Below are 22,509 nucleotides of genomic sequence, written 5' to 3' on the forward strand. Positions count from 1 at the left end.
GTAATTTTCGATATTTTGCTTCGCGTTAGAGATCATATCGGAAAAAGTTATTTGAAAAAGATGTTTCAAATATTATTCTAACTCCACATACCAAATTTCATAACAAAATTTGTACTTTTAGTTTTTTCATTATTTGCAGTCAGGATTCTAAAACTTAAAATTGGCCGGCCCGAGATGCATCTCGGGACAGACGAATTTTTGGGTCCTGACTACAAATACAGAAAAAATCTAAAAGTGCGAATTTTGTCATGCAATTTGGTATGTGGGGTTAGAATAAGATTTGGAAGTACTTTTTCAAATAACTTTTTCCGATATCTCTAAAGTGAAGCAAAATATAGAAAAACCTTGTTTGTGGATTCGCAGTAGACCGCGACTACAATTTTAAATTTCAATTGAATATCTTAAAAAATGTGATCCTTCAAGGGAGCGTTTAAGTATTACGTAACGCGATTTTTGAAGATTTTTGACCCCCCTTCCCTCCTACGTAACGCAATTTTTGAAGATTTTTGACCCCCCCCCTCAACCTGCGTAAGACTGTGCTAAACTTCAAATCTGTATTTGTTTTGATAGCCGAAATACAGCGACACTCTGTATTTAAACAATGCTTAATTGTTAAAATATAAATTTTATTTTTTGTTAATAAAAATTAAAATTTTTGGTGCAATTATGTTTCTATTAAATAATAATTAATGCATTTAAAAAAGTTATTATTATTTCTATTAAATCATATTTAGGGGCCCGAAAATTGTGTAGTGAATCGGGCCTGGTTTGAACTAAAATAGGCTCTGTCTAACGGTGCCTATCCTCTAGTAATGTATTCAGAGACCACATTCCATATCCCATCTTATTCTATTCACAATAGATCGAAATAGATCAGTTCGATATATTACCAGTTCCAAAGTGTAACAAGTCAAAAATCGAAAAATCATTAGATGCGAGAAAACAGGGTAAGCGAACGGCTCCACGAACGGCAAATGGACGCTAGGAGTAGCAGTAAAGTTACGGCGGCAGCACAGCTGTAAAATCATGGCTCCATGAGGGCGACAGTTTACAGCGTGCATATCGGCGCGTCTTGGTCTTTAATTTCTAAAGGTCCTATTTTTATCACAATTGCAAAGGCACGTGTTGAAAGCCAATTAGCCGTGTCTCTTACAGTCGACAATCGAAAAATCTGATAAACGCGTATTATTGTCGGGAAATAAACTTTGTATTATATAAACTATATTTTAATGTAAATAGTGTTTAGCATAAATAAATTAATATAAGTGTAAATAAATTAAAATAAAAACTAAATAAATTAAGTGTTAGAAATCATTGCAATACAATCATAGAACGCAAAATTTTAAAATTACTTGAACTTAAGGTTAATTGCCATTTCAATTCAATGTTTTCTTGAGCTAGTTTTGACCTTTTTGGCATATTTCTCCAATATTTTGGTAGGCACGACCCTCTCTAAATACACAGCAACAAACGCCATGCCAGTAAACTCGTATATATATCTTTATCGCTAGCACCTTGTGTACACACTGTATCCTCTGCGAGTTTACTCACTTTGAAAGCCAATTAACCTGTGTCTCTTACAGTCGACAATCGTCATACTAATCCTACCGGCTCTCCCACCGCATTTCAACCCATCGGGGAATAGACGGGATAGGCAGTGTTGCCTTATCACGACAAGTGCTAGTAGATTTTAAATTATAGTTTGTGTGTATATGGTGAAATAGTGGTCTATTGGGATTGCTGGTCTGTAATTAACTGTATATAAATTTTGACATAGGATTTCATAATAAACAGAAACTGAAGTTATCGATACATCTTTTCATTATCCCAGATGTATTCAACATTCAATGGCCCTCAAATATATCATTTTTTATTTTTTATCTTTATTTATGTTATGGAACACGTATAGGGAAGAATATGATCCTGCATTTAATTATGGATAAAGTCATAACCAAGAAAGAGGATACAGAACGAAGAACAAAGAGACAGTATGTTTTCTTACGAAGACGACACCTACGTAAGAAGTAACTATCATTTTTATTGTGGTAGATATATTTACATACACAAAAGATCCTCAACATAGACATGAAGTAGGATGGTCTTCTTTCGTTAAGAATTCCTGAAGAAATACCTTAATGCCTATTCCCGAAAGAATACGCTTATACAGCAGGCAAACCACACACAGATGCTGAACAGTTCTATAAACAATTCCGTAATGCCATAAAATCAATCAAATCTAATAAAAATGATTATTGGTGACTTTAACGCCAAGGTATAAAAATGAGCAGTAGAAGAAGTCATGGAACCTTTTGGATTGGGAGAAGGGAATAAACGTGGAAGATTCATTCCATCAGGAAGATGGAATTCCAATTCTACCAGGAAGAAGGACTGGTACTTAAAAATACAGACTATGATCTACGACTCAGACGGTTATATATATGGAAATCTACACAAGACACTGAACAACGCAAAATTAGAAACCAAATATGTCCAAATAATACACCAAATTATGTCCAAAAATACCAAATTATGTCCTACTAAATAAACGATTTCAAAATAGAGTAGTTGCTTATCCTGGTGCAGATATTGGCTCTGACTATGACTATAACCCACCAATGAGTAACTTCAGGTATAAAGGTAAAATGATCTCCAGGCTTCAGGCCTACAAAATACGTTGGATATAATATTGAAGCTTTAAACAAAATAATATAACTAGAGGAAATTACAAAAGGAACTACACTCACCGGCACAAAGAACGGGCACCCCAAAAAATGGGCTATTTTTAATGACTTGTATTTCCATTTCCTAAGCCCATCTAAACCTGATATCCGATTTAAGTACTTTTTTTAATATGTTATAGCCTTATTCTTTAACAATATCGCTGTATATTTTAAGAGGTAGTTATTGCGCATTTTTTGGTATACAATTAAGAATTTTATATTCACCATTGGCGTGCATACGGGTATAAACATTTTAGATATATCCCGTATGCACGCTAATTGTGAATATAAAATTCTTAATTGTATGTCAAAAAATGCGCAATAACTACCTCTTAAAATCTACCAAATTTCATTTGCATATCACAAACCGTTTTAGAGCAATAAATAAATCGTCAGTTTGTAAGAACAATTTCAACACCCCCTATATCGGAAACGAAGCATTTGCGGGCATACGTTTATAAAGCAAACTGTCATTATTTTATCATGCAGAATTACCCCTTAAAATTTGCCGTACTTATTTAAAAACACCCTGTATTGACGAAAAACAGGGGTAGTTGTTAAAGTGCCTAACTTTTTTATTATCTAACATAAGCGAATGAACCAAAAAACAGAATGTTAAGAAAACCTGAGGCTATAGTTGGGTTTTAATTTCAGTATTTTATAAAAGCTAGAACATTCCACAGGGCGTTCCAAAGTTTGAGAAAAAAACACAGTTTGATTCGTACACCCTCTATACAATGACAATGTACCTGTTTAGCAACAATATTATTACAGCGATATTGTTAAAGAATAAGGCTATTACATATTAAAAAATTACATAAATCGGATATTAGGTTTAGGAAATACAAGTCATTAAAAATGGCCCATTTTTTAGGGTGCCCGTTTTTTGTGCCGGTGAGTGTAGAAACGGAATACTCAATATTCGCAAAAATGAAAAAGAAAGCGAGGAAAACCAATGGGAAAATACAAAAAATAGGTACTATACATAAGGCTTTACAAAATGTTCTGGGTTTCAAAAGAATACAAGCAAGGAAAAGTTGGATGACGGAGGAAATTCTAGACATGATGGAAGAAGAAATTTAAGGAAGTATGGAAGATAATATAAAGAAATAAATAAACAAATTAAAAAGAAAATAAGAGAGACTAAAAATAAATGGATAATTAAAAACTAACTACTTACTACTTGCAAAACATGATTCAACTTTCAACTTCAATAAAAAATCAAAGAAATTAAAAGCACCTTCAGAAAATGTAACTACTCAAAAATAACAAAAGACAATACATGCTAATAAAGCTGTCATGTTGTTTTTCTCCTCTTTCTAAGTACCTCTCTATTGAGGTTGGCGATCAATATGGCAAATTTCTCTCTGTTCTGGGTTTGATGAATTAGACCATTCCCTGTTGTGTAGGTCTAATCTCTGATGTTTCGGAGCAGCAGTGGCGCACCCAGGGGGAGGGGTGGTTTGGGGGTTAAAACGCCTCCCAGGGCATATAAAAATGTATAAAGAATAGTAGGAAAATGTAACTTATCTTTCACAAACAATACAAACAAATTTCTGTGCCCAAGCAAACCCCCCCCCCTCCCCAGAGCATAATTGTAGGTGCGCCACTGCGGAGCAGGATTTTTTCTTTCTTCCTATACCCCTTTTGCCTTCTAATATTATCTGGAGCTGCTCAAATTCCCTATGGCGCATTAATGCCCGGTTGCACCAACAGATCTTAAGCTTAAGTCGAGAATATCATAAGAATTAATATAATATAATTAGCCCAGTAAATGAACGGGAAATTCGGCGATACCGTGTAATTTTCAGGGGCAACTCCGAATTGCATGAAAATTTGGATTTAGGTTCTACTTACCCTCCACTTCAAAGTTGAAATTGTGCCGTTGGTTGCTTTTACTTGGGGGGTGACAGTCACCCCTTCTCGGTGGTGAAAAAACATACGTTCAAGATAAGACCGGAAATGGATAAATTGACTGATTTTAAGCAACTTTTGTTCTATAGAGCTTTTTACGTAAGTCAATACTTTTCGAGTTATATGCCATTGAAAATGTTGATTTTTCGACAAAAAAAATTACGTTTTCAGACGGTTTTTCGCAAATAACTCAAAAAGTAAATATTTCATCGAAAAAAATATCCTTAGCAAAAGTGTAGCTTATAAAAAACCCAAAAAAATCAGTAAAGTCTATCAATTAAATAGAAACAAAGTTGTAGCTTATGAAAAATACGTTCTTATTCGTCTAATTCCAAATCGAATATTTCAAGGTGAAATCACCGAAAAATTAAGCACTTTTCGGGAAATCCCATTTAATCTTTTTTAAAGTGTTTATAAAAAGCTTTGTTTTAATTGTCAACAAAAGTTTTAGCATTAAAAATAAGCGAGTTACTCAAAATAAAGTTGGCCTTCTTTTTTTTGTAAAAAATCATGAAAATCTCGCCTTGTTTAGCTCCCCAAATGAAATTAATCGCTACCGCTTTACAAACAATTTACTTACCTGTCTATTTTTTATATGATCTGTCAGTCTCACCGGTTTAAAGTGCTTATTTTTGAAAGGGTTATAATTGAGAAAGCTTGAATGGGTCACTAATCACGAGTGTATGCAAATTTTGAACAGCCATATCTTAACCAATTTTTGTCTTACGGAGAAACAAAATGAAACTAGCATATTTATAATAGCAAAACCTACATTTTTTTTACTCCTTAAGATTTTTCTTATCGCTCATACTTTTCAAGTTATTTTGAAAAGATGAAATGTTTAAAAAATTTTTAGAAATTTTTTTTTTACTATAAAACCAAATGTTTTCAAAAATAAGCACTTCAAACCAATCAAACTTACAGATCATATAAACAATACATGTACAGTTGAAATAGATGGTAAAGCCAAACGATTAATTTCATTTAGGGTGCTAAATAGAGGGCTAAATCGTTTTCACGATTTTTTTTACCAAAAAAAGGGGCCAACTTTTTTTTTCAGTGTAACTCGTTTATTTTTGACGCGGTAAACTTTTGCAAAAAACAGATAATAAGCTTTTTTCGATACTTTAAAAATGTTAATAAGGTTTTCCCGAAAAACGCTTCTTTCTTCGGCGATTTCGCGTTGAATTATTCGATTTGGAATTAGACGAATAAGAACGTATGTTTCATGAGCTACAACTTTGCTTCTACTCAATTTGTAGACTTAACTGGTACACCATTTTTTTCGTTTTTTATATGCTACATTTTTACTAAAAATATTTTTTTCGATAAAATATTTACTTTTTGAGGTATTTGGGAAAAACGGTCTGAAAACGTAGTTTTTTTGTCGAAAAATCAACATTTTAAATCGCGAATAACTCAAAAAGTATTGACTCACGTAAAAAACTTTATAGAACAAAATGTGCTTAAAATAAGTCAATTGATCCATTTCCGGCCTTATTTTAAACACGCGTTTTTCACCCCCCGAGAAGGGGTAAATGTCACCCCCCAAGTAAAAGCAACCAACGGCACAAATTCAACTTTGAAGTGGAGGGTAAGTAGAACCTAAATCCAAATTTTCATGCAATTCGGAGTTGCCCCTGAAAATTACACTCCAAAACGATCATTTATTGGGCTAAATTGTAATATATTACAATAAGAATACCATAATATAATAATAGATATAACTGATAATAAGGTAAGAATCTAAAATTATGGTGCAACGTAAGTGATACTCAAGGAGGCCCTATCTAAAAGTAGAGCTTAGCTAAGTTGGAGCTTAAGATCTGTTGGTGCAACCAGGCATAAGTGTCCTAGATATGACGTCTTTCTAATTTTGATTGTATTGAAAAGATGAGGACGTGTGTTCATTATTTCCAGTACTTCTTCATTCGTAGTTCTGTTCATTCTGTTCATTGTGTTCTTTATTTGTAGTTGTTTTTCTAATCTTTCTATTTCTGCACATATTTCTGATAGCCATAATTTCTGCAGTTATTTGATTTTTTGGTTATTTTATTTTGTTTGATTTTTTTATTTACGCTTTTGTATTGTTATTCGTTTTCACTCTTGTATTTTCGCCGTTTGTAATGCTGTTCGTTTTTATTCTTGTATTTCCTCCTTTCCGATATCAATGACTTTTTTCTTGTACTATCCATTATTTGTTTTTGGGAGATGTATCGCCCTCCAGTTGTTGGTGTATGATGTTCCTTAGGATCTTCTCTAACTCTCTCCATTTTTCTGTAGCCTGACTTCAGATTCATATAAGTAGGTACGCTTTCGTCAAACTCGAGGAACTGCAAATTATGATGGAGGAACTCGCAGGCAGCTCCCAATACGTCGGCCTAAAAATGAATATGAGAAAAACTAAAATAATGACAAATACAGATGACCCCAGATAAATGGAAGTGAGATAAAAAAAGTCCAGGAATATATTATTGTGTTTTTCAATTTATCAATCAAAAGCAAAATGAAAATTAGATTAAATTTTTTTTAAAATAACGCGGGCACATAAATTTGATACACCCTGTATATTGAGCTGTAAATATTTATTAGAATTTAGTTTGAATGTAAGTGGATTTCTCTTTTAATGAGCTTTCCGATGAACCATTAAAGACTTTTGTGAATAATTAAAGTGAAAAGGACGATGTATTTAGATTTAAAATGGAAATAGATTGTTTATTACGAGAACTATAGAATCCACAGGTAGAGGTAATTATCAATTTCTAGAAGAGTGGTTTTAAAAGAAAGTTTGGAATTTTAATCTTTGTTTCAACCCGAGTAAATATTGTAGGGTTCTCAGAAAGTAATTAGGATGGTCGGAACAATTTTGAAAATGACTGTTTGTTTGTCGAATGGAAAAGTCGATGTTTCTGATTCTTGGCAATGTGGAAGGGGAAAAGTGGATTGGATGATTGAGAGAGTTTGAAAAAGAAGTCAGTATGTTATTTGGCAGCGCTGAGGAGCGGTCGACGTTTTCGTGGATAAATAGTTAGCAAGTACCAGTGGTTGCTTGATAGTGGAGAATAGTGTTGAAAAGTGGAACGAGAGACAGATCAAATTGAGACGAAATACCTCTTTGATTCTGTATTATTGTGAGAAGGAGAGCAGAGAATTTTTGGAGTTTTGTTTGAATCGAGTACGTGTCAAAAGAGGCCCGGCTTGTTGGAGAATTGGTGCTGGTATGCTGATAGTTTTGAAGCGGGAGAACGGAGAGGGCTTTGATGAGTAGCCTTTAACATAGTCAACGAGGGAGAGCTGTTTTGGGTCACGAGAAGACATCAGAGTGAGTGAAGCAAAAGGTCAGTCAATTTATGTGAAAGAGATTTTTATGTTCGGAAACTAAATTTTGAGTAAAAAGCATATGAATTAAAATTCCAATATTTCTAAAAGTAAATAGGAAGTATAGCTAATCTTGCGAATACATAAATTTGTTTTGTTTAGTTTGTTTTACCAAAGTCATCGGGAACAAACCGATAAATTGTTTGTTTTTAACTATAATAATATTTAAGTGGTAAAGATTTCATTCGGACATCTGTGTCCACAGGTTTTGGATTTGATAGATTTTAGAGTATTGATTTTGATAAATAAAAGACAATTCTGTATGTTTATTTTAATATTTTGCTTTATTTCTTTTCCTTATTTTATCCCGATTAGGATCAACTAAGAGATACTGAACCGACGAGAGAAGATAAGTATAACGTGAGATAATTTAGATTTTTTTAAAAGCATAAAAAGGCACCCTGAGATTTTTTATTCATTTTTATGTATGATTTGCGACAATTAAATAATTAATCAAATAAATAATAATTAATACAAAATTAATAAGAAGCAGATCATAACAATATCTACCTAGGCCAAATCCTGAAACTTGACAAAGAGAACCAAAGTGCGGAAATTACTAGGAGAGCAAGACTAGTATGGGCAGCATTTGGAAAACTTAGCTGGATACTTACGAACCGCAAACCTACTTGAGGAGCAAAGTGTTCAACCAGTGCATCCTTCCTATTATGACATACGGATGTCAAACCTGGACCCTAACCAAGACAAATATAAATACACTAGCCACAACAGGAAGAGCAATGGAAAGGGTAATGTTACAATGTTAGGTATATGACTGTAAGATAAAAAGAGGAACGACTGGGCAAGATCAAAAACAAAAGTCGAGGACATAACAACAACAGTTGCCAGACTTAAATGGAGCTTCGCAGGACACTCTCTCTTCTGTCGTTACCCCATTACTGAGGATCGTGATTTCTTCCAATATTCCTAGCAATGTCTCTCCATTGGCCTCTATCTTCAGCTGCTCTAAGAGCTTCGCAGAATGAGTTTCCAGCTGAATGCTTTATTTGGTCAGACCATCTAGTTGGTGATCGTCCTCTTGATCTTCTCCCCGGAACGTTTCCAGAAACAATTAATCTCTCCAAACTATCGTAACCTCTGCGAACCACGTGACCAAAGAATTGCAGAATTCGTTGCAGACATATCGTGGACAGCCTTTTTTTAATATTGAGTTGGTTTAGAATGGAAACGTTTGTCCTATGAGCTGTCCAAGGTATGCGCAGCATTCTTCTCCAGCACCACATCTCAAAGGCATCAATTTTTTGGCGCTCGCATGCGCGAAGAGTCCAAGTCTCTGCAGGCCACACTGCTAGACAAAAAGACCAACGTTGGAATGCAACAATACAACACTGGAAACCATACGAAAGTAAACGACCGAGAGGCAGACCACAGATGAGATGGGTTTATGATATTAAAAAAATAGCCGTAACAAATTGAAAATATGTTGCTTAGGATAGAGACTGGTGGAAGTATTTGGGAGAGGCCTGTGTCCAAACGTGGACGATAGAAGGCTAAGAAGAAGAAGACGCTTTTGTCGATATTTGCTTTGATTTTACTTGTTTTTACCACTTGTTTTTTGACTTCTCGATATTGCGTTAAAAAAATAAATTTTCTAATGATTTGTCCTTTAGTATCAAAAGATCCTTTAAAAACTGGGATCTCACAAGCAGTTTTTAAGAACAAAATTCTTAAAAATTTGGACAAGTAATCACATTGGCAACGTTGGCAATCTAAATAGGGAATGTGCCAGCTATGCCAATATTCCGAAGCCCAAAAGGGATTCCCTGCTTGGAATTGTAGGTGTGTGTATATATGTGTGGGAGCGAAATAGAGATATTGCGATTAGAGGGGTAGAAACCCGTAGCGTGCTCAGAATATACGACCTGATGTGAAAACGTGGGAGAAACTGCACAGTGCATACTGTGATAAAGATGTACAATGTTGTCAAATAATTATTGGTTTTATATTATATCTTACAAGTTTGGCTTCAGTTTTTTTAATTTTCTGTTTTCAAAATTTTTAAAAAATATCCTGTTTCCTGGATATTCTTCTTCTTCTAGGACTTCTCTTGCTAAGTTTTGACTAGATTAAGAATTTTAACACATCATCTTCTGCTTCTTGTTTCTCAGCTTTTCCCCTTTCACGGGTCGCTGTTTCTTACTCTTCTTTGCCACTTATTTTCGTCGATTGAGTCTTCTACACCTAAGCATTTCTGTCAAATTCTCTGCCACCAGTGGTGGATCTATAAACATATTTAGACATTTGCCGTGGGAGAGGAAATTTTGCCTCAAGGGAAACTTTCCATGAAACACCAACCAAACTACATAAAAGACAATATTAATAACTTATTATACAGGGTGTCCCGAAAAGATTGGTCATAAATTATACCACAGATTCTAGGGTCAAAAATAGGTTGATTGAACCTCACTTACCTATATACAATTGTGCACGCAAAAAAGGTTATAGTCCTTTGAAGTTACAAAATGAAAATCGATTTTTTTTCATATATCGAAAACTCTTAGAGATATTTTATTGAAAATGGACATGTGGCATTATTATGGCAGCAACATCTTAAAAAAAAATTAAAATGAAATTTGTGCCCATACAGATTTTATGGGGGTTTTGTTCCTTTAAACCCCCCCAAACTTTTGTGTACGTTCCAATTAAATTATTATTGTGGCACCATTAGTTAAACACAATGTTTTTAAAACTTTTTACCTCTTAGTACTTTTTCGATAAGCCAGTGTTTATGGACATATTTTGAATATTTGTCGAATCCACCACATATTATTTGTATATGGTTAAGTATGATTATAAGACCTGTTAATAATCTGAATATTTATTGGAATTTACATTTTTAGGTATATTTTGAAAAAGAAGCCACATCTCGATAAAAGGTGACTTGTCAAAAAAAGACTAAGAGGCAAAAAAGTTTTAAAAACACTGTGTTTAACTAACGGTACCACAATAATTATTTTATTGGAACGTACACAAACATTTAGGGGTTTAAAGGAACAAAGCTCCCATAAAATTTTTATGTAAATATATTAAAAAAGAAGCCGCATCTCGATAAAAACTGGCTTATCTAAAAAATACTAAGAGGCAAAAAGTTTTAAAAACGTTGTGTTTAACTAATGGTACCACAATAATGAATTAACTGGAACGTACACAAAAGTTTGGGGGGGTTTAAGGGAACAAAACCCCCATAAAATGTTTGTGGGGTGTACAAACTTCACTATAATTTCGTTGTAAGATGTTCCTGTTATAAAATTGATGCATGTCCATTTTCAATAAAAAATCTCTAATGTTTTTCGATATATTGAAAAAAATCGATTTTCATTTTGTAATTTCAAAGGGCTATAACTTTTTTTATGAACACATTTGTACTAAGGTAAGTTAGGTTCAACCGAACTATTTTTGACCCCAGAATGTGTGGTATAATTTATGACCAATCTTTTCGGGACACCCTGTATAATAATAACTTATATGCATTAGGTTCCCTTCATTTTCCTAAACAGCGTTTTTATTGGGTTTAATATTTGTCCATCTGTGGATTAAGTTAGCCATTAGTTGCCAGCAAATATATTTTTGTGTTTCAACAATTTTTTCCTTTAATTTTGGACCTTGTTAGGGGAGGAAATTTGGTAACATTTGGGGCATGGGCAGTATTTGGTCGATTACAAACAGTATTTAAATCAAACTTACCAAATATTCTAAAAGCAAAAACCTTTGATCAGTACGTATTTCCGGCTCTTGACATATGGAACTTAGTGTTGCCCAAAATCGGGCTTGGTCTTGCAGTCTTGGTCTTGTTCTTGCGTTTTTGCAAGACCAAGACCAAGACCGTTTAATTTGAGCAAGACCAAGACTTACCGTGCAAGATTTGAGCAAGAACAATACTAAGCCTGCAAGACTCTTGCGTCTTGCAGTTAGAACTGAGGGTCGTTTTAGAGAGTGTATTAGTTCGGGTATATTCTTAGATACTTTATGAGAGGCTAAAAAATGTTTAACAAAAATTTGGAAAATTTGACTTATGCGCATTACGAACAATACCACAAACATACATAGCGAATCAAAATATCTATTAAAATAACACTTGACACATTTGACACGTACTCAGAGATCATTATTACAACGCAAAAATAAAATATTTTTACATTCTTTCCCAGTAGACGACATCTTCGCTCTGAAATTAATTGTCCAGGTTTTGAGAATCGATTTTTTCCGATATATCGAAAACTATAAGAGATTTTTTAATGAAAATGAACATGTGGCATTCTTATATCAGGAACATCTTAAAAAGAAATTATAGTGAAATTTGTGTACCCCATAAAAATTTTATGGGGGTTTTGTTCCCTTAAACCCCCCAAACTTTTATGTACGTTACAATCAAATTATTATTGTGGTACCATTAGTTAAACACAATATTTTTAAAACTTTTTTGTCTCTTAGTATTTTTTCGATAAACCAGTTTTATTCGAGATATGCCTTCTTTTTTAATATGTTAACATAAAAATTTTATTGTGGTTTTGTGCCTTTAAACCCCCCAAATGATTGTGTACGTTCCAATGAAACTATTATTGCGGTACCATTAGTTAAACACAGTATTTCTAAAACTTTTTTGTCTCTTAGTATTTTTCCGATAAGGCACCTTTTATCGAGATATGGATTCATTTTTAATATGGTTCAAAATATACCTCAAACTGTAATAATTTATAAATAAATGCATATTATTACCAGGTCTCATAATCGTACTTAAAAGTATGCAAATATGTGGTGGATTTGACAAATATTCAAAATATCTCGATAAGAACTAGCTTTTCGAAAAAATACTAAGAAGCAAAAAAGTTTTAAAAATATTGTGTTTAACCAATGGTGTCACAATGATAATTTAATTCAAACATAGACAAAAGTTTCGGGGGGTTTAAGGGAACAAAACCCCCATAAAATTTTTATGGGGTGCACAAATTTCACTATAAGTTTTTTTTGAGATATTCCTGTCATAATAATGCCACATGCCCGTTTTCAATGAGAAACCTCAAATAGTTTTCGATATAGTGGAAAAAATCGATTTTTATTTTGTAAGTTCAAAGGGCTGTAACTTTTTTTGTGTGCACATTTGTACTAAGGTAAGTTAGGTTCAATCAAACTGTTTTTGGTCTCAGAATATGTGGTTTAATTTATGACCTGTATTTTTGTTACACCCTGTCAATTAGACAAAATTTGCTGAAAGAATGCGGCTAATACTTAAATGTATTAACGAGACACATTAATGCAGATAATGCCTGCTATACATACCGTGTAAACAAAATAACGAAATATTTAATAACGATATACTGTCTACCGAGGCACTGAACAAAGAAATATTACAGTAAAATTTATGCAAGACAAAAGCACATTTGTAGTAGTTTTTTCTGTATTTAAATTAAATTGGTCATTTGTTTTATCAATCGAGTGTTTTTTTGTTAAAATATACGATACTCTTTGTGTTTGGTGATATACACTACTCCAAGAAATTAACGCACCACCTTAAAAACGGGTCATTTTCAAGACATCGAATTTCCTAAACCTGTTATCCAATTGAAGTGATTTTTTTAATATGTTATAGCCTTATTCTTTAAAAATATCGCTGTAATAATACTATTGCTAGGCAGGTAAATTGTCATTGTATACCGGGTGTACCAATCAAACTGTGTTTTTAGCTTATAAAAGCTAAAAACTAGCTTATAAAATATTAAAATTAAAACCCAACTATAGCCTCATATTTTCTTAACATTTTGTTTTTTGATTCATTCGCTTATGTTGGAGAATAAAAAGTTACGTACTTTTTCATCGATACAGGGTGTTTTTAAATAAGTATGGTAAACTTAAAGGGGTAATTACTCTGCACGAAAAAGTAATGACAGTTCGCTTTTAAACGTATGTTCGCAAATGCTTCGTTTCCGAAATAGGGGATCTTAAAATTGTTCTTACAAACTGACGATTTATTTATTGCTCTAAAACCGGTTGATATATGCGAATGAAATTTGGTAGGTTTTAAGAGGTAGTTATTACGCATTTTTTACATACAATTAAGATTTTAATATTCACCAATGGCGCGCATACCTACATGTAACCGGTTTGTTTAGAATTGCCCCTTAAAATTTGCCATAAGTACTTACATATTTCAAAACAGTATTGATGAAAAACATGGCTAGTTATTAAAACACCCAACTTTGTTGTTATCCAAGCGAATGAATAAAAAAACAGAATGTTAAGAAAATATCAGACAGTAGTAGGGTTTTAATTTCAGTATTTTATAAAGGCTAGAATATTCCACAGGATGATGCGAACTTTGAGAGAAAAAAACACAGTTTGATTGGTACACTCATTGGTACCGGTACGGTATCTGATCTGGTACCTATAGGTGCAACGACAATTTACCTTCTAGCAACAATATTATTACAGCGATATTGTTAACGAATAAATAATTCAAGCTTAAAATTTACCTACTCTGTTACATTGTTCTAAGATATGTAATAGGCTGATGGGCAACTGCGAGACTTGCAAGACTCTTGCTGCAAGACCAAGACCAAGACCAAGACCTGGAGCGCAATACCAAGACTAAGACCAGGTGTACTGTTGCCAGACCAAGACTGTCTAAGTCTCGTCTTGGTCTTGCATTTGGGCAACACTAATGGAACTGAATCATGGGCTTTTAACAACAGACTTCAAGTGACTCAGAGAGCTATGGAACCGGATAATGCTCAATATTAAGCTCAGTAAAGAATCCAATGAAGCAATAAGAAGACGATCAAAAGATTTAAAGACTTAACATATGTGATCCAAAAGACTGCCATGTTAAAATGGAACTGGGCAGAGCACGTGGGTAGAATGGAAGACACCCGTAGTAGGACGAAGCGAATTCTTGTATAACGACCAAGGTCAACTAAGAGAAGTACAGGCAGACCTCAAACGAGATGGACTGATGACATCAAGCGAATAGCTGGCCACGATTGGATGCAAAAAACAACGAACAGAAATGAATGGACAGTATGCACACACCTAAGGGAGGTTTACACCCGACGATGGATGGAATATCTGTTGATGATGATGAATATATTATTGAAATATTCGTCTTTGTGAATAAGCACCTCGTATGAGGCAAGCTGAATAAAAATATGAAAATTGTAAAATGAATGTCTTTTAATCGGCCTCTCGCATTGCGACACTATTTTTTTTATTAATTAAAAGTTAAAATGCAATTTTATCGCGTCTCGAAAAAAGGTTAAAGCCTTTTAAATTGAAACAAGTTTTTATGTAACTCACATCTGCGCCTTAAATAGTATAATTGGCGGTTTTTATTTCAGTTACTAAAAAGTTAACAAGCATCTATATGACCAGCCATTATCAATACAAAGATTACATCGATAATTGTATATATGGCCTTAAATATGCTTTACTTAAACTCTGGAACACCTGTCAATAGGTGTCAATTATTTTGAGTGACAGCATCTAGTAAAATGTAAAGCCGTGGCCGCTTTCAATGGGTGCTCCACAATAATACACGGTGGCTTCTGGTTTCACACTGCACCCCTTTTTGTGTTAGTCCAGTTCTGTAGTCCAGATAAATAAAGGGAGTCCCAAAATTGATGCAAGATTTGAATTGAATAGAAAACACTGTTTTTTTCTATAGGCTGTAATTTTTTTATTGAATCAAAAAGTATATAGAATAGAAATCCACAGAAGAATTTCCTGTAGTTGGCTGTATACCATTAATTACAAGTAAAATTTAATAAAAAAAATTTTATCTGACTTCACTTTACACATAGTTTAGATAATTTCATTCAATTTTATTCATTTTTCCTTGCCCTAAATATTATCTAACATAAAAGGACAAAATAAAGAAATTTGGACTAAGCTTTGATACAACAACCTTTTATTCTTTTAGATTTGTGTTGAGGAATCCGTCTACATCCTATTAGCTTATAAACAAGTTTTTGCATTTTCAACATTTCTCAGTTTTTGCTATCTTAATCCCTATTTATTTGTCTCACCTCTATTTTAGCCAGTTTGATTAGCCATCATTTGTGTTGGGTCACAAATAATTATCTACTCTTACCAAAACCTACTCATTGTATTTTGGTTTGCCTATCTTTACTTCATCAATTAATGTACATCTTATTGATAATTGTGGGTTTTCAAATTCGCTCTTATTACATTAGATAATTTATTCTCACCAACTTCTGTATTTTTATAATCAATCCCAACACACTGATGTTAGCTGTTATCATTGTTTGTACCATAAACAACTTAAAGTTTAGTGGCTAGTGCAACCATCATTTCATAAAACTAAGTTCCATTGACATTTGTCCTGACATCAGACAGATTCGCTTTCTACCTATCACTTATCAGTCGTCTTTCACCTCTTTTAACATAATGACCTAATTAATTGTTACCTAGTAACCCAATTACCACGTGTGTGAGTCATATGTTGTTCTAAGGCCATATCCATAGGATTTTATATCCATTCTTTGGATTTTACTACGTTTTTACACATATAAGACTTTTAGTCTATTTTTAAAAAAGTCTCACCTTTGTATTTTTGGGTGGCTCACCATGTTCTTTTACAATGCGACAAGCAAGAACTGGCGGCTGACCTTCTAGTATTCTGCATTTGTCGCTGTGTATTTTCGCTCAAGGTCACGCGTCACCTCTGGCTTGTCGGATTGTAAGTAATTATAACCAAACTTTGTTTTTACCTTAATCATCATTTAACTAACATTTTGTCTTAATTAATGTGGTTATACTTGTTTTAGGTAACACTGATGATGCTCTTGTTACAGAGCGAAAACGTTTTGTTTCTATGTTTGTAGCCCTATAGGGGCTTTTTAAACTAATATTTAGTTTAATAACTAATATAACCTTTTACCAGGACAAAAATTTTTTATTAAATTTTACTTAGGTATATAGAATGGGGTTTATGTATGAAATAGTACATCAGGCAAATGGCCTCCAAGGTTGTGTTGGTATATACGCACTCTTTTGCCAACATTTTCCATGATCATTTTGGATAGCTGTGGCTGAATTTCGTTGACGCAGCGTTGAATTTCCTCCTTAACTGCACTGGTGGTAGTAGGCTTGTTGGCATAAAACTTTGACTTCAAATAGCCCCATAAAAAGAAATCCTACTACTACTACTACTATCGGTTTACAGCGTTCTCCGACGCCTTCCGACTCCTAACCGCCATTCTTCTCTGTTTAACCATAGATCTGGAGGGATTTCTCTTTCCTCTAGTTCTTTTTCAATTCCCTCCCTCCAGCTTCTTCTCGGCCTTCCTCTTTTTCTTCTCCCTTGTGGTGTCCATGCCAAAATCTGTTTAGGGATCCTGTCATCTGGCATTATCTGTACATGGCCATACTATACCAGTTGTTTTGTTTTTATGTCATCAATTATTGTATGTGTTACTCCCATAATTTCTCGTATTCTCTCGTTCGGTATCCGATCTCTTCTTGATTTGCCTGCTGCTCTTCTCCAGAAGTCCATTTCTGTTACTAGTAACATTTTCTGCGCTCTTTGTTTCAGTGGCCAAACTTCACTGCCATATGTGATTATACTTTTAAGTATGCTATTGTATATAAGCTGTTTGTTCGCTTTAGATATTGTCTGGTCCCACAGAATGCCGTTCATCATGGATATGGCTTTTCTACCCTGTATGTTTCTGTCTTTTATAGCAGCATCAAAAAGAAATCCAATGGTGTTAAATCATCCGATCTAGGGGGCCAATTCTGATCACCGCAACGAGAGAATACACGATCCGGAAATTGTTCATGCAGTAGGTAATGGAATTGTTTTATAGGTTGTATGGCATGTGACAGCGTCTTGTTGAACCCACATTTCGTCCACATCGATATTATCCAAGTCACTGCTTCACCTGTCTCATTTTCAATGACACTTCTAGCCCTAAACCTACCCCAAACAGTGACATGTTGTATATGAATTTATTTTTTCGACGGTCACATGTAGAGCATGCTTGTTGCAACTCATTCTTCAGAGGTACTTGGGAAGAGAGAACCAGGGAGAAGAATATCTTATGGCTTAAATGAAAACCTGAGAAGGTGGTTTAATACATCGACAACCGGACTATTCAGAAGAGCAGCAAGCAAAGTTAGGATAGCCATGCTGATCGCCAACATCCGGAACGGATAGGCACCGTAAGATGAAGAAGAGGTATGCGAGATGAAAATAATAAAATACTAATTCACGAAAGGAAAATAATGTCAAAGAGAGATGGAAGAAAAAGCACTTTGGCAGCTATGGTTTGGTCATGTTCAACGTCCAGACGTTAAGTACTCAATATGAAGAATTGATGATCTTCGGGTTTCTGGAAGGAATAGGAGATGAATACCAAAGAAGACATGGTGAGAGACGTAAAGGGGATTGATATTGGTCTGATCAAAGATAGAAACTTATGAAGAAATCTAATTAGGGAAGCCGACCCCGCATGGGGATAAAGGCAAATAATAATGATGACTAAAACAAAACAAAAAGTTAACAGATGAAAGGAATGTAAAGAAATTTGAAAAAAAAAAAATAATTGAAGACAATAAATAAAAATTCTAAAAGACAGAAATGTAAACCTAAAATAATTATTGGCAATGAGAAGTTTTATTCCTTTCTAACAAACTTAGATGCTTCTTAATGATAATATTTTCATCATGCTGAACATATTGATGTCGGAATCGATATTGGATACCCTATTAGGCTATTGCTATTAGTTTATTAAAACTATGGTCAATGGTTTAAGTTGGGAATTATCAGCTTTGCCACAAAAACTGCTATGAACTAAACCTTCGAATACATATCTATCTAATATTTTAATCCTGCTTTTGCTCACCTACCATTTACGTATGTAGGCCAGGGTAATCAGACAAAAATATACCCTGTTCGTGACACTTCAACAGCCAGGGTACTGAAGCGTTTTTTCGACAGGTAATACCTATAAGAGCAAATTGTAACTATTTCCTGCGTAGGATCTGGCGGCCACTTTTATTTATAAACAATTTTGTGTCAAAAAACGGCCTTTTCCCCTTTTTTCAAATTAATGGAACAATATGGTTTTCTTAGTAGGTACAGACATCTTCGAGAAAATGGAAAAAGCTTTAAAATGGCATATTACCAATTTTATTACACTCATTTATTGTTAATATAATTGCGAAAAAAGGTCGAAGTTTCAAAAAAATTAATTTCGCAAAAACTGTTGTTCGTTCAAAATAAGTATCGAGCTTTGAAAATTTTGTCAAATGAGGGTTCTTTGGTGCTTAATATGTGACAAAAATTTCAAAGCGATTCATTCAATTGTTTAAATTTTATTTAAATTGTTTATCCCAATAAGTTTTTTTTTTGCAATAGCGTAAGTCAGAAAAACATAATGTTAGAACATAATGTTAGAACATAATGTTAGAACTACAGGTGTTAAATGAAAGAGCATGAACTAAACTTTCAAATTTGTTTAAAAAAAGTGAATAACAATGCATTTATTAGTAATAAATAATTACGCAAAAGTATCGTCAATTTTTCTTTTTTTGAATCCTTTAAACTTTTTGAATAACGTTTTTCAAAAAAACCTATTTTTTACCGTTTTCTAGGTGCATAACTACCAAGTAATGTTATTTATATGATAATTGATGAAAAATTATAATAAATATATATAATTTATAATATAAAAAAATAAAAAATTTATAAGGAAAAATTGAACCTACTTTTGCATAATTATTTATTACTAATAAGGCATTTTTATTCACTTTTTTTAAACCAATTTGAAAGTTTAGCTCATGCTCTTTCATTTGACACCTGTAGAATGGTTCTAACATTATTTTTTTCTGACTTATGTTATTGCAAAAAAAGCTCTCTGTCATAAATCATTTGAATAAGATTTAAACAATTGAATGAATCGCTTTGAAATTTTTGTCACATATTAAGCACCAAAGGACCCTCATTTGTCAAAAATTTCAAAGCTCTATACTTATTTTTAGAATAGTTATTGGAAAATTCATTTTTTTGAAATTTCGACCTATTTTCGAAATTACATTAACAATACATGAGTGTATTAAACTTTGTAATACGCCATTTTAAAGCTTTTTCCATTCTCTCGAAGATGTTTGTATGTACTAAGAAAACCATAAGTCTCACTGTTTTCTATTAATTTGTAAAAAAAAGGAAAAAAGACCGTTTTTTGACACTAAATTGTTTATAAATAAAAATGGCCACCAGATCCTACGCAGGAAATAGTTATAATTTGTCAATTTGTTCTTACAGATATTACTTGTCGAAAAAACGCTTCAGTACCTATACCCTGGCTGTTGAAGTGTCATGGAAAAAACCTTATTACCCTGGACTAATAGTCGTACGTCGTATACATCTTGAAATATTTTACTTGAGAAAGGTGTTTTGACATGGAACCGTTCTACTGAGTTCATTAATTAATCTTGTGCAAATTTTAGCAAACAGCACAGCTAATATTTTATAGAAATGATTACATTAGACACCACAAAATATCACAATATTCAGTCAAGGTTAAGACTGACAATTTCGGTGATTCTCTATATTTACCAGTACAATCGTCAACAAGTAACTTCCAAGATTAGTTCTCTTGGATTTCGTCCAAAACTTATTTCATTTCACACAGCTAGTTTATGGCTCGATGAATACTGGTGATAATTTAGCGGTAACAAGTTCACCAAACAAAGAACACTAAATCCTCAACCTCAAGCAAAAAACGGGGATCTTACCTGCGGCCTTTTGAGCAAACGTCGCACCTCAAATTCCGATTGGGTTCGTCTAGTCCTCAGATCTGAAACAATAAAAATTCCCTAAAGAATAATATAAAAGGGTAGAATATCTTGAATTGTTAGGTCAATAGAGTCACAATATTTACATAGGTTTTTTTCTTGATTGGTGGTAGTGATTTCTTAGTATACATATATCGAATGTCACATGTTACAGGGTAGATGAGCATTCAAAAATTTTTGTATATAATACACATCGCACCCTCAGTAATATAGAGGCACAATTCAAAAAAGTAGTTTTTTGGGAAATCGCGTTTAAAGATTATGGTTTCCAAAATTACAGCTATTTTCTCAAATAACATGCTTAATATTTAAGTTATAAATGTGAAATCTGGCAGATTTGTTATTTGATAATTGCAACATAAATAGCGATGAGAAAAAAATTAATATAAATAAAGTAATATTTCAACATTCAACATTTTAATATAAATAAATTCCATTAATTACATTTATTAAAAAATAAGGAACTGTTTAAGTTTGATCCCTTATATTATTAATGTCCTGTCACTGTTTATGCAAAATAACGGTCTAATATGAATTAGACCGATTTATTTATTATATTTTGCATAATATAACGGTTCAACTAAAAACTATTCTATAGGTATAATACAAAATGTTAAAACACAAACTAACCAGAATTTTCGTCATGGAAAGACATGTTACTGATTGCTCCCTTCTAGCAGTAAAAACCAGAGGTGGCGGGAGAGAATGAGAGAGAGGCATAAATATATTTACCGAACCATTCACGTTCTTTTTCTCCCTCTGTCAACGCTAACTGGTAGAGAAGTTCATTTTGTACCTATATCATTCAAAATCACAGTTAACACAAATTTTGAGTTGAGCCCTTATATTACTGAGGGTGTGACATATAACATTGAGAATACAACAAACCGGCATATTTGTGTTTCGTGGACCTTTATAAGGAATTTGACAGGGTCATATTAAAGGACGTTATCCATTTATTGTACGTAATAGGGATACCTCTATAGCGCGTTACGCACTGACTTTGCAGTAGGAGAAGCATAGGCAATGTAAATCTTATGGAACCTTGGAGCTCAGTGTTGCCGGTTTTATTATTTTTAACTAATTCCTAGATACTATGAAAGATATTTACACGATATAGAATTTGAATATTATAATTAGCCTGTGATTAATATTTAACTAAATATCCTTTTTAATTTTCTTGACGGCAGTGGAAGTGAAATGTAAAAAAACATTTTACAAACACAACAACAAAACATATTACTAAAAAAAAACTTAAAATAATCTGCTATGCAGATGACACAATGCTAATCTCTCAAAATGAAGATGATTTATAACGTACGCTGCACCTTCCTCTTCTTGTGGTCTCCTTTAATAGAGGTTAGCTACTACACTGCCAAATCTGTCTCTGTCTATACTTACTTACTCCGTGACGTTACAACTCTTCGTAGGTTTTAGCCAACATGCCTCCACTCTTCTCTGTCTTGAGCGATCTCTATCCAGTTTTCCACGCCCATCGCTTTAAGATGTGCTATATTATCTCGATACCGGAGTCGAGGGCGTCTAGTGGTCTTCTTCTAGTTAGGACTTCTTCCCATACCAGCCTGTTCTTTGGTCAGAACGTCTTTTGAGGTGTCCTGCCCATTGGAGTCTTCTGGACTTTATTTCTTTTATGATGTTGGCGTCT

At 33.5% G+C, this 22,509-nt stretch overlaps 1 protein-coding gene across 1 annotated transcript in view; it reads right to left on the reverse strand.

Moving 5' to 3' along the window:
• The window catches only part of LOC114328363 (histone-lysine N-methyltransferase 2D-like), a 797,359-nt gene that overhangs the window by 320,446 nt on the left and 454,404 nt on the right, over positions 1–22,509 (reverse strand). The window contains exon 5 of the mRNA XM_050655649.1: positions 20,784–20,845. The gene's annotated coding sequence lies outside the window, so the exon portion shown is untranslated. The remainder of the gene's footprint in view (positions 1–20,783; positions 20,846–22,509) is intronic.

The sequence above is a fragment of the Diabrotica virgifera genome, chromosome 7 (assembly GCF_917563875.1).
Source record: "Diabrotica virgifera virgifera chromosome 7, PGI_DIABVI_V3a".
NCBI lineage: Eukaryota > Metazoa > Arthropoda > Insecta > Coleoptera > Chrysomelidae > Diabrotica > Diabrotica virgifera.